This window comes from Cryptotermes secundus, unplaced genomic scaffold (assembly GCF_002891405.2).
Source record: "Cryptotermes secundus unplaced genomic scaffold, Csec_1.0 scaffold215, whole genome shotgun sequence".
Taxonomy (NCBI): domain Eukaryota; kingdom Metazoa; phylum Arthropoda; class Insecta; order Blattodea; family Kalotermitidae; genus Cryptotermes; species Cryptotermes secundus.
Window position 1 is genome coordinate 1108787 of NW_019743150.1, and position 15134 is coordinate 1123920.

A 15134-nucleotide genomic window follows, 5' to 3' on the forward strand; every position below is an offset into this window, starting at 1 on the left:
AGTACCAGGAATATTCTTGGAGGTAAAGGTCGGCCGGCGCGTAGAGCTGACAACCTTGCCGCCATCTATGTGCCGATTGTCTAGAAAATGTGGGAACCTCAACATCTCACAACCTTATGGGCCTTCACGGTCTGTTACAGGGACAGCTTTACTTTATTTTTTTACGTTACTTTATACATAAATATCCCTTCATTTTCAAGAAATTCTTGCCACCTGCTTTCACGCTCTCTTATTCGACTTATTCGACCCTGAAGATGGAAGCGATAAGTTCATCCGTCATGTCGGTTTACTTTCAAGGGACTACACGGCGTTATATCCCAGAAGATAGTACTATTCATAAGCATGGCTATGAGAACCTCATCCTACAGACTGTCTTAAATTTCGACATGGGAGATTTTCAGTAGAATTTGTCGGGCAGTCCCCATTTTGAGCCTTATCGATCCGTTGTAATGCGTTGCAGCCATCCAAATGAACCCGACCTCCTGCTTGAGCGGCGTTAGCTGAGGTGTGGATGGGTAAGGACAGATCACTCCGCTGGTAAAAGTCTGAGCATGTCTCAGGGGTCGCATGAACGGGGAAACACAGGCCATGTGCCAAACGACAAGCCACAATTTTACTTCACCAATTCAACTTGACATGAAATATCGTCTAATGTATTGGCTTCTCAATAGAAAATCAAAGCTCTCTATGACTAACAAAATAGTACTATACAAAGCTATATTGAAACCTATTTGGTCCTATGGTCTTAAACTCTTGGGATGTGCAAAGCCGTCGATAATCAATCTCATCCAGAGATTACAATCAAAAACACTAAGGGCAATTGCAGACGCGCCATGGTATGTGAGGAGAAGCCTACACTCCATAACGACCTAAAGATACCCTTCTTCAAAAATGAAATACTAAGAATGGTTGAAAGGTACAAAAACCAAACTGTAAACCATGACAACGAATTAATAGAAGAGCTATACACCAACGGTCCAGTGACAAGAAGACTGAACAGAACATGGCCCCAAGACATCATCAATCAATGAAATAGACTACATGTAGGAGAAACATCACTGGATGTTTCCCTTGCAAGCTAACCACCTACAACACATTTACTTAATACTCTGTAATGATGTAGATTGTAAAGAATAAGAATAAAAAAAACTTCACCAGTTCATATTCTTAACAATGAGTTACTTAATTCCCAGAAGCCACGAGGCAGGATGATGTGTTCGATTCCTGCCTCGCGTCAATTCAGCCACTAAAAAAAACAGTGGTCTGTAAACCTCAAGCGAACTATACCGACCGAGCGACCGCCTCTTGGCGGAGAAGTTAGTGCCACGTCGTCAGCACAATGGATCCCCACGGCCGTTAATCTCGATTTTCTAGACTGGAGCCGCTATTTCCTTGAAATAGCTCCTCGATTATTCTCACGAGGTTGAAAGGACCCCGTTACAGACCCACTACTTCTCAGAAAATCTTGTAGCGCCCGGAATCGAACCTGGGACCTCTGGATCTCATTCCAGGAACTCTGACCAATAGACCACAGAGGTGGTTCAATTCAGCCACTACTGGTCTTAATTTAATATAACGAATTTCCGAAGTCGCAAAGCACGACTTTGACCGGTGGAGTTGAAATAAAAAACACCCTCCTCCCCCGAAACGATTCGTACTAGCGACGCATCACCTCCAAGCAGTGGCGTCCGACGCTAATACCAGGTCCTCGTTGGCAAATGGCTGGACGGGAACAGAGTTCCTCGCCCCTGCATCGAATGTAGGCACTCCTATTGGTTAAAACCAAAGAGAGTTACGTCATGCTACGTAACGCATTTCCAACATCTGGAAACCACGAGCCTCAGGATCTACTGGACCCCTCTCGTCTTTACCTACGGTGACAGAATTTGCCTTGCTCCAGACCCCACAACAGAATTACGAGCTCCGCGAAATACTCGCTTACTTCAAGCGCAAATGATAAATCAAAATTTATCGTGGCACGTGGATTCTTTGCTAGACAACTGCTCCACCAAACAGACACGAGCGCAAAAATTCCACGGCAGTAAATGCTCTGGAACAGAGGAGCTGTGTTTTCTACGCGGTGCGTGCCGAGATGTTATATGCAAGATAAGTTAGTGGAGTCAGTCAGTGGAGTGAAAGAGTTAGTGATAGGACTATTGAGTTCAGTGGTTGTGAGCTCTTGATGTGAAAATCTGGTAGCTGAGGCCCAGGACAGTTCAGAAACATAGAGGAAGGTGAACGTCTGCCGTTGAAAGCCGCAACCAAGCAACGACAATTAAGACGTGACTGGACACTAATGTGTGTGTGTGTGTGTGTGTGTGTGTGTGTGTGTAAGAGTGTGCTGTAAAATGTGGTCACGCACTGTATCAAGGAGTCGAATAAATCCGATAACCAATCCCAACTCCGTCCATAATCACACCCACACACGTGACAATATTGACAAACGATTAAATAAGCCTATAATTTTAAGCGTCTACAGCGTGGTTTATTGCACAAGGCCATAAAGGGACTGTCCCTATACCCCATACACCGTTTTGCAGATATTTTTGAAATACAATTCCATCGAAAACTGGCGGGCAAGAATTTTTAAGCCATATTGATGGAAGATGAAACTTTGCTTACGTATGTTCGTAAAAATGCCTTCTCACTCTGTCCCCATAACTGTTTCACTGATCCTGTTGAAATTCGCGATTCCACTGAAAACTGTGGAGAAATACTGGTTTACTGCCACACTGACCCAAAGTAAAGCCTAGTTTGCATTGCGGACCTCAGTGGAGCTCTACACTCAACCCATAATCCGTTCCACAGATGTTGTTGAAATTCGATATGGGGGACTCCCATTAATTTGCATTTCATTAACCTATATATGAGTACACGTAATGACCTTCAGACAGGAACACTGCTAGTTTTGCACGCTCTTTGCAGTCATGCTCTATGTGTTTTTTGTCGAAAAGTATTGAACGAGTGTTGTTAAATTCTGTACTAGAATTGTACAGGATTTTTTATGGCTTTAATTTTGCCTTCTATAGAAACACTNACGCGTATGTAGGGTATCTCTATAATGTGATTAGCTTTCAACAATAAATTTGTGTCTGCAATGAATGAACATCAATATTAATAACGGTATATGGTGTCTGTCTACACAACAATTGACTTAACAATAAATATAAAACAGAAACAATTTTCAGCATTAATTTATGGTTGTGTGGTATAGTATCCACCTAGAAGACTACCGCAGTTATGTGGAGAGGAAGTTTGCGTGCCCCAATGACCCGGAGAGCTATGCCGGCGAGAGCCTAAGCTCCTGGTAGGGCCACACATGTCAGACAGGTGAAAAGGTAGGGGCCAGACGAATGTAGTTTCTAGTCCTTCTGGTGAGGGTGTTGGGTGTGGCATTAATGGCTCCACCCTGGAAGAATATTCTGTTGCGAAATCAGCAGAGAACAAACCCGGAAGTGCTGGAGACGAACCAATGGAGAACGACCATAAAGGAGGCCAAGTCTCATGCAAGGTTGTACAGCCAATAAAGAAAAAGATAGTAGAGTACAGTACAGTACAGTGCGGTAGAGTACAGCACAGTATAGTATAGCACTGTACAGTACAGTATAGTACAGCAAAGTACAGCACAGTAAAATACAGTATAATACAGTACGTACAGTATAGCACAGCGCAGCGCAGTGCAGTAGAGTGCACTACAGTACAGTACAATATAGGTGTATTGTGGTATTACTTACGTACTAATGGAGCTGAGCCCTTCTTGAGGAGCCGCCAATTCTGAAGCTACTCAAGAATGTCTCGACATTTTATGGAACCCTCGCAGGTTCATTAGCGTGATCACAAGAGCTCTCCACTGGTCCCTATCATGAACCAGATCAATCCAATCCATACCACCCCATCCTATCTCTCTAAGGTCAATTTAATATTGTCCACACACCTACGCCTTGGTCTTCCCAGTGGTCTCGGTCCTTCATAGCCACCCTAAATTAATATTGATATTTAGCGTGTTTTATTTTTATTGTTGAGTAAATTGTTGCGAAAGTGGTCCCTATACACTGTGATTTCTTAACACAACCAGCTGCAAAGTGCAGAGATCAAGAATAGTGTGTTACCCTAATCGCAAGACCCTACATCGAACAAATCTCTGTAATACGTTTTCCTTTTATTCTTGGGGTTGTGACGAGACTGGATCTCTTCGATTGGGGGCCGCAGTCAATGCAAAATTCTTATGTTAGCGTCGTTTTAAATTAAAATTTTGTCTATGCTTGAAAACGTGTCATTTCATCCCCCCCCCCGTTTCATCTCACATATCTGCAGAATCTGAGATGAGAAATTCAATTCCCTCTATATACAGGACACCAAATCCTAACGAACGATAAGTCTGATAGGATTCTGCTAAGCTCCCGACTGACATGTCGATTTGTGCAGTGGAGAATCTGCAGTGTGGGCAGAATTTAATAAAATAAAATAAAACGTTCCCAATCCCCCGAATGCCTACCAAGTACACGGAATTCTGCCAACACAGACCGACATAGCAAGAAGTCTTGTAGTCCCTGTCCTAGCGGGTTCGTCTAACACACATTTCATTTCCTTTCCTCAGGAGAAGCTGGGATGTTGCATCCATTTATTAAAGTATTGCGCCTTCTGGTGCCTAACTAAGATCTTGAGTTAAGTGACGGCATAAAAGCTGGAGACATGTCTTTAAATAGTGTAGAGTGTAGTTTGGAAGGCTCCAAGACCCGTCAGACAGTAAAATATTTTCATGGGTCCTGTGGGGCTCTGAACCAAGAATCACTGTGCTGGAGAGGGCCAGCAGCAATTGCAAATTACAGACCCATCCTATTGTCAGAAGGGATGTTACATAAGGACTATGAAAACAAGGAGTCAGTTGAAAAAGAATGCTGGTCGCTAATACAAATGATTGGCGGTAAACCGCCAGTCGTAAAGTAACTCTGACTCTGACTCTCGGCGTAGTCAAGTCGGTTGTGTATGGGAGGTTGTGAGGAGAGTACTTGACCGAGTAAAACTGAAGAATATCTAGTGTTAGAAGCCGCTACCAGGGAACGTATGGCGAAGACACATCAGACTGGAAAACTTAGGGGGTGCTGTGGTGATTTGTGAATTGTGGAGATTAGCGATGGCGCTGTAACTGCTTGTAGTTCTTAGTAGTGTGAATAAGTGATCAATAAATCCATTCACCAATCAAAACCCCATCGGGAGTCACACATACATATGAAAAGTATAAAACTGAAAATATTAAATTAGACTTAAAATCAGTTTATGATACTACAATGCAGGAATATTAAATACTTAAAGAAACCGAATATAACAGAATGGAGTCTCATTGTCCTAAAGGATTTTTTTTTTGTTTGTCCTTTGGTCACTCGCTGGCCGGTGTAAAGTTCTCGTGGAGGAAACACAAATAGTCGGATCTAGATATTGAAGTATGAAAAGACGAAGACGGAGGAAGGAAGACTAGTCGAATAAGAAGAAGTTGAGGAGGGAAAGAGAGAAGACAGAAAGTGAAGAAAATGAAGATATAGAAGAGAGAGGACGAAGAGAGATAAGGAGATGGAGCAGACGAAAGTAGGACGATAAAGGAGAACAAGGGAAGCAAGAAAACAAAAGGAAAATAAGACGAAAAATGAAGAAGCTAAGGCAGAGGAAGATAAATAGTTATGTAGAGGAAGAGACGAAAGAGAGGAGGAGAAAACATACTAAGAGGGAGCTAAGAAACAAAAGAGATTTGGGATTTTCGCGGCAGTAAAACTTTAATTGTGAAATTCTTTATTATTTGACACCGTTAAGTCTGATAATTGGCACCAAAGAATTCGAAGAGAACATGTTATCCCCATTTTCAGCAACTTACATAAACACGTTTAGATGTGTTAGAAAATGCCATCTGTATAGACTCTTGCTTGTATCGTACAGTGTGAGACGCTGGGAACCGCTACTGGGAAACGCACCTCTGTTTTGCCGGTCCCTGATTCAGGAACGGTTGGGAACTATTGACGTGACGTGTTCTTTGTGTCGCTGTTGTCTAAAGGCGCATATGATGAATGTTTTCCCACCAGCTTCCCCTAGGGAATTGCGCCATCTGCCAACCAACTCAACCGCTAGAAGCATTTGCAAGGGGCCCAAAGAGACGAACTACAAACACACATGTATGGAAACTTCATCACAAAAGCAAATAACAACGGGCCTCCTGGATAATAATAGGAAAGAGTCCTTTAAGGAGCCCTGAAGCAAAGAGGAATGCAGTTAATTTATTATTAAACCTTTCCATGTCAGGCTTTCAAAACACCAAGACTGGAAGCACATCACCCACTCCATTAAAGAGACTTTACAAATCCGCTCCTTGTGATTTCATGTAGTTCATTAATCTCCGTGGGATACTGTGTTGTTGACTGGTAGGTGGCTACCAATATTTCGGAGGAATATATTATTGTCGTCTTCAGAGTAAAATGGAAGTCATATATTCGTATCTACCAGACTAAAAAACGGTATCATATACTAGGGGACTACAGTATGGGAGCTAACTAATGTGGAAGGCCCCACGTAAAATCAGGGAAACCCTGAAGATGGAGGCAGTATATTTATATGAAATATTCGTACCCACCTACTAAACTAAAGCACGGTGTTATAACCTATAAGGCGACAATATGTAAAGTAACACAAAAAAAAAACTCCGTGGCTTTAGTCTGCAAGTGAACTACACCTACCGAGTAACAGCCGCTTATCGGGGAAGTTAGTGTCAATTTTACTGGACAGAGGGTGTCGCGTGGTCAGCGCAACGAATCCCCACGGCCGTCAATTTCGGTTTCCTAGACCGGAGCAGCTTTTTTCTTGAAATAGCTCCTCAATTATCCTCACGAGGCTGAGTGGACCCCGTTCCAGACCCACTACTTCTCAGAAAATCTGGTAGCGCCGGGAATCGAACCCGGACCTCTGGATCTATAGCCAGGAACTCTGACCACTAGACCACAGAGGCGGTCATGAAGAGTAATGAGATATGTAAAATCACAAACACCGTGAAGATGGATGTAGTAATCTGTCTCCGAAAGATTCTTACTTCATGGTGTCATAACCCACAGGGTCACAACATAAATCGTCGTCATCACTGTGAAAACCTTAAATAATATGCCTGGCGTTCATTTCTGGTGATGGAGAACAAATGTGTTACTGAGACCGTTTTTCCACTCAAAATGTACCCTCAAAGCCTCGGAACCAAGTACTACGACCGCAATGCAAATTCCTGTCACTTGGTTTCTATCTAATACAGAGACAGAATGAAGGTGTCGATTGTTTCTAAGCAAGGAGACTGCAGTGATATTTATAAGGCTGAATATAAAGTTAATTAGTTTCAGGAGGTTTCCAATATATGAAAGCGAGTTAATTAAATTGACCCATACTTTAATCCAGAGGAACTGGTTGTTTCGCTCCGTGTGTATTCGACGCTGTGGTTTAACCACAACCACACACTGTCAAATAAAAATAGTAGAAATATTTCGAAACGTCAGCAAATTTCTTGATTCCCAATTAAAGACCGTAGCTTACTTACTTACTTACTTACTTACTTACTTACTTACTTACTTACTTACTTACTTACTCATGGAGCTGGGCCCTTCTTGAGCAGAAGCCAAATCTGCAGCTACTCAAGAATTTCCCAGCATTTCATGGAACCCGAAAGTTCATTACCGTGTTCACAAGAGCCCACCACTGGTCCCTATCCTGAGCCAGATCAATCCAATATACACCATCCAATTCTATCTAAGATTCATTTTAATACTGTTCACCCACTTACGCCTTGGTCTTCCCAGTGGTCTCTTTCCTTCTGGCTTTCCCACCAATATCCTATATGCATTCCTCTTCTCCCCAATTCGTGCTACATGCTCTGCCCACCTCATCCACCTTGACTAGTACACCACTAGAGTACAAGTTATGAAAAAAGTGATTGTGAAAGCTGGAGTCCAGAAATACAGGTTTATAGGCTATTAATACATTTTCTTTATGATAGAAATAAATACAATGTAAGATTTGAGGTACTCACAGCGGTGGTTATGTCGAGTTCTGTCGTCTGGGATATAACGCCGTGCAGTCCGTTGAAACTGAATCAAGGTTTCAGAGACACACGTGCCTTCATCGAAGAGTGAGCCAAGCAAGAAACCAACATGAAGGAGGCGATAAGTTCGTCGGAAACAGAGGCTGACTTCCACCGGATTACAAGGCATTATTTCTCAGGTGACGGCGCGAATTTTTTCGTTTATATCTGCCAGTTGAAGGTAACTTATTCACCCTTACATCTCCCTGGATTTTCTTAAAATAAACTGAACCGAAACAATTGCATCGTCATAAATATACTGCTCCATCTTCCAAGTCTTTTAGTCTGAAGATGGAGCCTGTATGTTTCTCCGAAACATTGATATATACCTACGAGTCTAAAAGCAGGAAAATATGAAGGTAAAGATCGTAACTATTTGGCCGTGGTCACCTTCACGTACCGGCCGCTTTACTCCCTAGGAAAGGGCCCAAAGGCCGATCTGAACGCTATACTGAAAAGAAAAATCTCTTTTCGCTACAGGGGATCGAACCCCGTCCTTACAGCCCGTAGCCAGTCATTGAGTTATCCAGGTTCTTCAGAAAAGACAAACGTGGGCTGGAAAGAAGAGAAAAATAACAGTAAAAAAGGAGAGAGAAGTGAACAACAATGAACAGGGAAAGAAGCCTTCCTTGTGCCGTGGGTCTCAGCGTAACTTCCGGGTGCACGGAGCAAGAGTTCGGTGCATTATCGCCATTTCAGGGCGTAACTAACGCCTGAATCAGGTCATTAGAGAGAAGCGTGCCAACAGAGAGAGAGGCTGGGTGACACGGAGCGACCCGCTAATCCAACGGCTTCATCAACAGTTTTTGATTTATCGCGTCGAATTTGTATCGCAATCATTACGTCACTAGCACGCACTATCAGAGTCAATACCAATGCAACATGACACGCCTCCCCTTCCTTCCCTTCAACAAGGGTTTGTAACAAAAGGTCATGTACACAAATGTGCATACATTTGATTCCTGAGGCCATTATTAGTCCTTACCAGACCGGGTCGTCACAGAAATCCTGGCATTTGCAATAGGCTAAGACTGAACACCCTAATAGAAGACATTAAACTATACTGTCACGTAGTATGTGTGTGACTATAGACGGGGTTTTTATTGGTGACTCGATTTATTGACCACTTACACTCACGACTCGCAACTACAAGTAATTACAGCGTCATCGCAAATCTCCACGCTTTACAAATCACTGCTGCACTGGATGTTTCCTGGTAATGGCTTCTAACAATGGTTATTTGTCTACTTCCGTGCTCAAGTCTTTTACAGAACTGTCTTCCAACTATCAACTGACTGGGTTGCCCCAATTCTCTTCTTTATAACTCTTTGGCACGGACCGCGTAGACAACACCGTTCATTCTCGTTGCATGCGTAACCGTTGCGCGGAACGTGTTTACGTAGCCGTTGCCTAGAAACGGGTCTGGCATAAGCACCCATGTCACGAATATTGCATAGTAAGGATACTACACGCTACAATATCAAAAGAGCTGGTTAGACTAACTGGAATTAATTTCTTGGGGTGGGATGAGACCGTACGTCGGTCACTAACTGGCCTAATATACCAGCCTCGGATGATAGATGAGTACGGAGCATTTGGTGGAGTGCCGGTTTGTCCATCACAAATCCCATATGAATTGACCCTGGGTTGAACCTGGACCGCCGCAGTGAGAATCAGGCGACTGACCGCCTGAGCTATGGCACGGCCCTAGACCTCCTGAAAAGAATGGAGTGAATCTTCTCAGAATGAACCCTGGGGACGACGGGACTCCGGAAGTCGTAAGGAAAAGCGGAAGACCAAGAACAGTTTGATCTGTAAATGAACATGTCCGAAGGTCTGACCCTTGTCTGTGTTCGCGAGGAGGGAGAGCACGTGCACCGAGACGGTGAACTGCAGGAGCTGCATTGCCTTCTGATTTATTGTGGTGCAATTTCGAGATTTCGATGGATGTCCAAATTTTTCTGTCCTCCGATTACGAAAATGGTGGCTTCTGGAACGTTGCCTTCATATCCTGCCACTGTCCCGCTTCTGAAATCAGTCGTCGCGCTTTTTATTGCATGGTCTCTGGCCTGGTTCGGGGGAGATCCATCCGGGAGACGACAATATCTCGCAGGACCTCAAAACTTCCCGTTATTGGCATCTATTTTGGCTTCCATCATTTCTTACGCAGTCTTCATTTATTTTCGCCAGAACTTCACATCTTCTAGCCTGGCGTCCACATTGCCTCAGTTCGATTTAATTAGTCCTATCCAATCCACTTTTTTGGTATGGGCGTGAAACTTGGTCTCTGACATTAAGGGAGGAACATAGACTGAGGGTGTTTGAAAACAGGACGATGAGAATATTTCAACCGAAGAGATGAAGGAATGCATATAGGATATTTGTGGGAAAGCCAGAAAGAAAGAGACCACTGGGAAGAGCAAGGCGTATGTGGGTGGACAATATTAAAATCGACATTAGAGAGATAGAATGGGATGGTATGGATTGGATTGATCTGGGTCAGGATAGGGACCAGTGGAGGGCTCTTGTGAACACGGTAATGAACCTTCGGGTTCCATAAAATGCTGGGAAATCCTTGAGAAGCTGCAGAATTTGCGGCTCCTCAAGAAGGGCTCAGCTCCACGAGTAAGTAAGTAAGTAAGTATCCAATTAAATTAATCTGGTAACCCAGTCTCCGAAATTTCGTGTTTTTTTTTCAATAAAAACAGGACGATGGATAATGTCCAGGAACACAATATTTGTAATTTTAAACTAGTTTATTCTCCCCCGTAATTTTATCATAATTTTTCTTTGTTCTTTTCCATTATTCCTTCATTTCTGTATTTCAGTCTTTATTTGTGTACTTCTCCATTCTCTCTCTGTATATTTATGTACGTATTCAGTTTCAGCCACACATCCTCTGTGGTCTAGTGCAATGTTCCGCAACCGGTGTGCCGTCACAAGGTGAAAGGTGTGACGTGAAGTTTTACCTATTGTAAGAAATTAATTGTCGAATTTTATTCGTTTTATTTTATCCCAGTTACCGTGTTTCATGTGCTTGTGCTTTATTCTCAGCCACTGCACTAATTAAATAAGATGAAGCTTGTTTATTCTTTTTAGGACATGCTGTGATTTTTTATGTACAGTAATGTTGTATAAACGTAAATTATTTATTTTTATTTTTCTCGCATCTACGCGGCTTCTTTAATATGCTTGCCGCATGTTCTGTGTATGTGCATTTCCCCAAAACTGCAGGGATTAGCATGGGTTTTCCTCTCTTTTATAAGGCTGTTTCGGTATTTGCCCCTGTTTGTTAGAAGTTAGAGCTTCTTCAACTTTATGACTTTCTTCCTGTAACGATGCACCCACCGATTGTTGGACTTCATTTAAAATTATAAATATTTCAAAAATAAGTCGGTATAGTGTCACTTCTTCCGTTTGAAGAGTAGAGATCCCGAGTTTTACAATTGTTTCAGTTCTATCACAGCTCTGCTCTGAAGTAGTTCACAAATTTTGGTTGCTAGTTAGAGAATTACAGATGGGTCGTTTGAGATGTCCCCGACTGTATGGCCACTTGCTGACGGCAATAAAGTGGTGATGGACACAATTAAGGAACATTTAGAAATGCTGCAGCAGAAATTCAATAGGTATTTCGGAGAGAGTGTACAAGATTTCGACTGGGTTCGCGATCCATTTGTTGTGAATTCAGAACATCTTCCGATTAATATACAAGAGGAGCTCGCATATTTAAAAGCAGACAGAACATTGAAACTAAAACTTCCCGAAGTGCCTTTGGATACGTTTTGGTTGGCAATAAGGAGTGGATACCCGGCTATCTCCGAGATGGCTGTTAATATGTTATTGCCATTTTCAACTACATATTTATATGAACTGGCCTTCTCGACGTTAACTGAAATTAAGACATCAAAGAGGGAGCGGCTCAAATCCATCGATGAAGGAATAAGACTTGCGTTGTCAACGATTCCACCACTGATCAGTCGCCTGTGTGCAGCTACGCAGGCGCAAGTATCACACTGAGTGTATGAGTAGAATTACTGTATTTACTTTAATAGTAATAGAAGTGTATTTTCTGCACTCTACTGTTAATTAAAGTTCATTAATTGTTAATAAATGCACGCGTCGATTTCTGTTTAATGATAATAAAATAATAATATTATAGTTAAGTTGATCACGTTACGTATTTATATTAATTGTCTGATATCATGCGTTTTTGGGGAGAATAACATTTTGGTGTGCCGTGTTGAGTCATGGATACTTCATGGTGTGCCGCGAGTAGAAAAAGGTTGAGGAACACTGGTCTAGTGGTCAGAGTTCCTGACTACAGATCCAGAGGTCCGGGTTCGATTACCTGCGCTATCACATTTTCTGAGAAGTAGTGGGTGTGGAACGGGGTCCATTCAGCCTCGTGAGAATAATTGAGAAGCTATTTCAGGGAAATAGTGGCTCCGGTCTATACGAGTAAAACCGAAATTAACGACCGTGTGGATTCGTTGCGCTGACCACGCGACACCCTCTATCCGCTAAAGTTGGCACTAACTTCGCCGGCAAGCGGCGGCCGCTCGATCGGTATAGTTCCTTTGTGGACTAAAACCACAGAGTTTTTATTTAGTTTCAGCCATTTCCTAATTTGTTGATCATTTGCTGTTCCTTTCTGAAACGAACTGTGACATTCTCATTTCATGTACGGCACTCCAAATGTGGCATAACAGAATCACTTATGGAGTACTATTAGTATTATCTCTGGATACTATATTTCGTTGCGAATTTAGACTCTCTTACCATGACATCCTTCTTGTGGGTTACTTTACGAAGCTGTCAGTATATAAACTACATAACGCCTAATGATATGATGATTAATGGACTGGAAGGGATTTGGAAGGAAGATATCATGGCCTAATGAAGTTATTATCCCATGATTTGACTGGAGATACTGAGTAAAACGCACCAAAAATCTTTTCGTGTGTAACCGGTGCCCCAGCCAACATTTGAATAGAGTATCTCCTAGTACAAATCCAAAGCATTACGGTTAGACCAAATTGATCGGTACAAAGAAATCTGACATGTTTACTTTAAGATAGGCCGCACACCGGCATGCGTCAAGACACGATGTCTACGACGTGACGCAAAGAAAGGAGCACAGTTGAAATGAATGAGATAATGAAAACCGCCGCACACCGGTCTGAGTCGTGATGCTGACGTCAGGTTCATGCTGACGAATCACGAATGTAGCAAGACTGCGTCTTTTGTCTCATGTCTTGATGCTTGCCTTGAGGCAGTTGGTGTTTGGCAGCCCTAATACTCCACTGGAAAATGCATAGCATATTCTGTGCGACACGATACTACAAGTTATTGATGTCTAGAACATTCATTTCTAGCCACAACAGCTACACTTCCTGCGTTTGTCGCCATTGTAAACGACACACGTTTGTTTCAGTCGTGGTGGTCATATTACCGTCGAGGCCCGTTATCAGGGTACGGGATATTCCGAGGGATATCCGGAAAGCAAAGATACATGTCCAGTAAGAATACAAATTGCTGTGCTTACGTGTGAGATAGGAGCCGTATGTCACGGCACAGTCACGGCAACTTGCTCGCAGTGTGTGTTTAAATTGGCCGTGCCAATATAAAATCCCGCTAATTGTGATGTTCGTGCAATAATTCGATTTATTCAGGAGAAAGGAGAAGCTGCTGCTAAAATTCATCGCCAAGTTGTTTCTGTTTATGGCGTAGATGTTATGAACAGGCAAAACGTGACAAAATGGCGTCGTGAATTTGAAGCGGGAAGAAGTGATGTTCATGATGAAGGCCATCCGTTGTCACTGATGAAATCATCAAAACAATGATGAAAACATTCGCTCTGACAGATGTTCAACCATCGATGAACTTGTAAGTTTTGAGGTTTTCATGGCGATGACAATGAAGAAAGTCGTCTTCTGGGTTTAGGCACCGTGTATTCTTCGTTTTGGCCGACGTTTCGGAGGAAAGTAGCGCCTCCAAGCCATTCAACTGCTCTGAAGATGGAGGCACTACTTTCCTCCGAAACGTCGGCCAAAACGAAGAATACTCGGTGCCTAAACCCAGAAGACGACTTTCTTCATCGATGAAATTCATCAGCACTCTCCAAAAGTGTCAAGAACTGAGCTCCATGGCTAAGAGAGCAGGCGGGACAGCTCTACGACGCTGGAATAAAAGAACTCGTTCTCAGGCTCGCTAAGTGCACGGCGATCCATGGTGACTATGCTGAAAAGTAAATAAAGGTGTGTTGTAAAAGTGTTACAAGTGAATAAAAAAAGCTTTACAAATATTTTCTGGACTTCGTATCTTTACTTTCAGGATATCTCTCTTGCGTAGGCCTACGTTAAGTGCTACTGGATTCTCGCGTCTGTCAAGATAAGGCATTTCTTGCCTCTAGAGGATTTACGCCTCAAGACCACACAGAGATGATTCAGTGCAGTGTCCAGAGAAATGTATCGTTCCTGTCAGCAACAGGACTAGCGCACTCTGTTGGCACATTAATTTCCTCTACGCTGCACCAGACGCGATTCGTATAGGTTCATCCCTTGCCTCGACCCCCAGACAGTCTTTGGAAACTAAAGTACATGTTGCCACGTGTGGCATTTGTAATCTGGAATCTATTTGAATATTACATCAACAAAATACTGATATTTGCCGATCACAGTGGCCAGCCTCGCGGGCTAAGGCATGAACTGTCTTCGCTCACTCGAACACTGGGATCATGGGTTCAAATCCCACTAGAAGTATGGACAAACAGGCATATCTTCTACAAGTATTTTGGCAAGAGCAGCCCTAAAATACCTGGTTAAGGTCCGCAGCTGCAAGGATCCGACACATGAAACAATACTGGACGTTTATGCNTTTCCGGTTACGACTGCAACTAACTGTCAAGCATTAACATGGTGCATGAACGTAAACTATGAAGTATATCACGAATGAACCAGCAGTTTCTTTTTGTTTCAGTGTATCGTGTCTATTCCGCGACTAATGATATTTTTTTGATGTGGATATAAGAATACTA

The 15134-nt window shown here is 42.8% G+C and overlaps 1 protein-coding gene across 1 annotated transcript in view; it reads right to left on the minus strand.

The window, feature by feature from the left end:
* The window catches only part of LOC111873827 (serine/threonine-protein kinase 32B), an 82970-nt gene that overhangs the window by 48471 nt on the left and 19365 nt on the right, over positions 1–15134 (minus strand). The gene's annotated exons all lie outside the window — the stretch shown is intronic.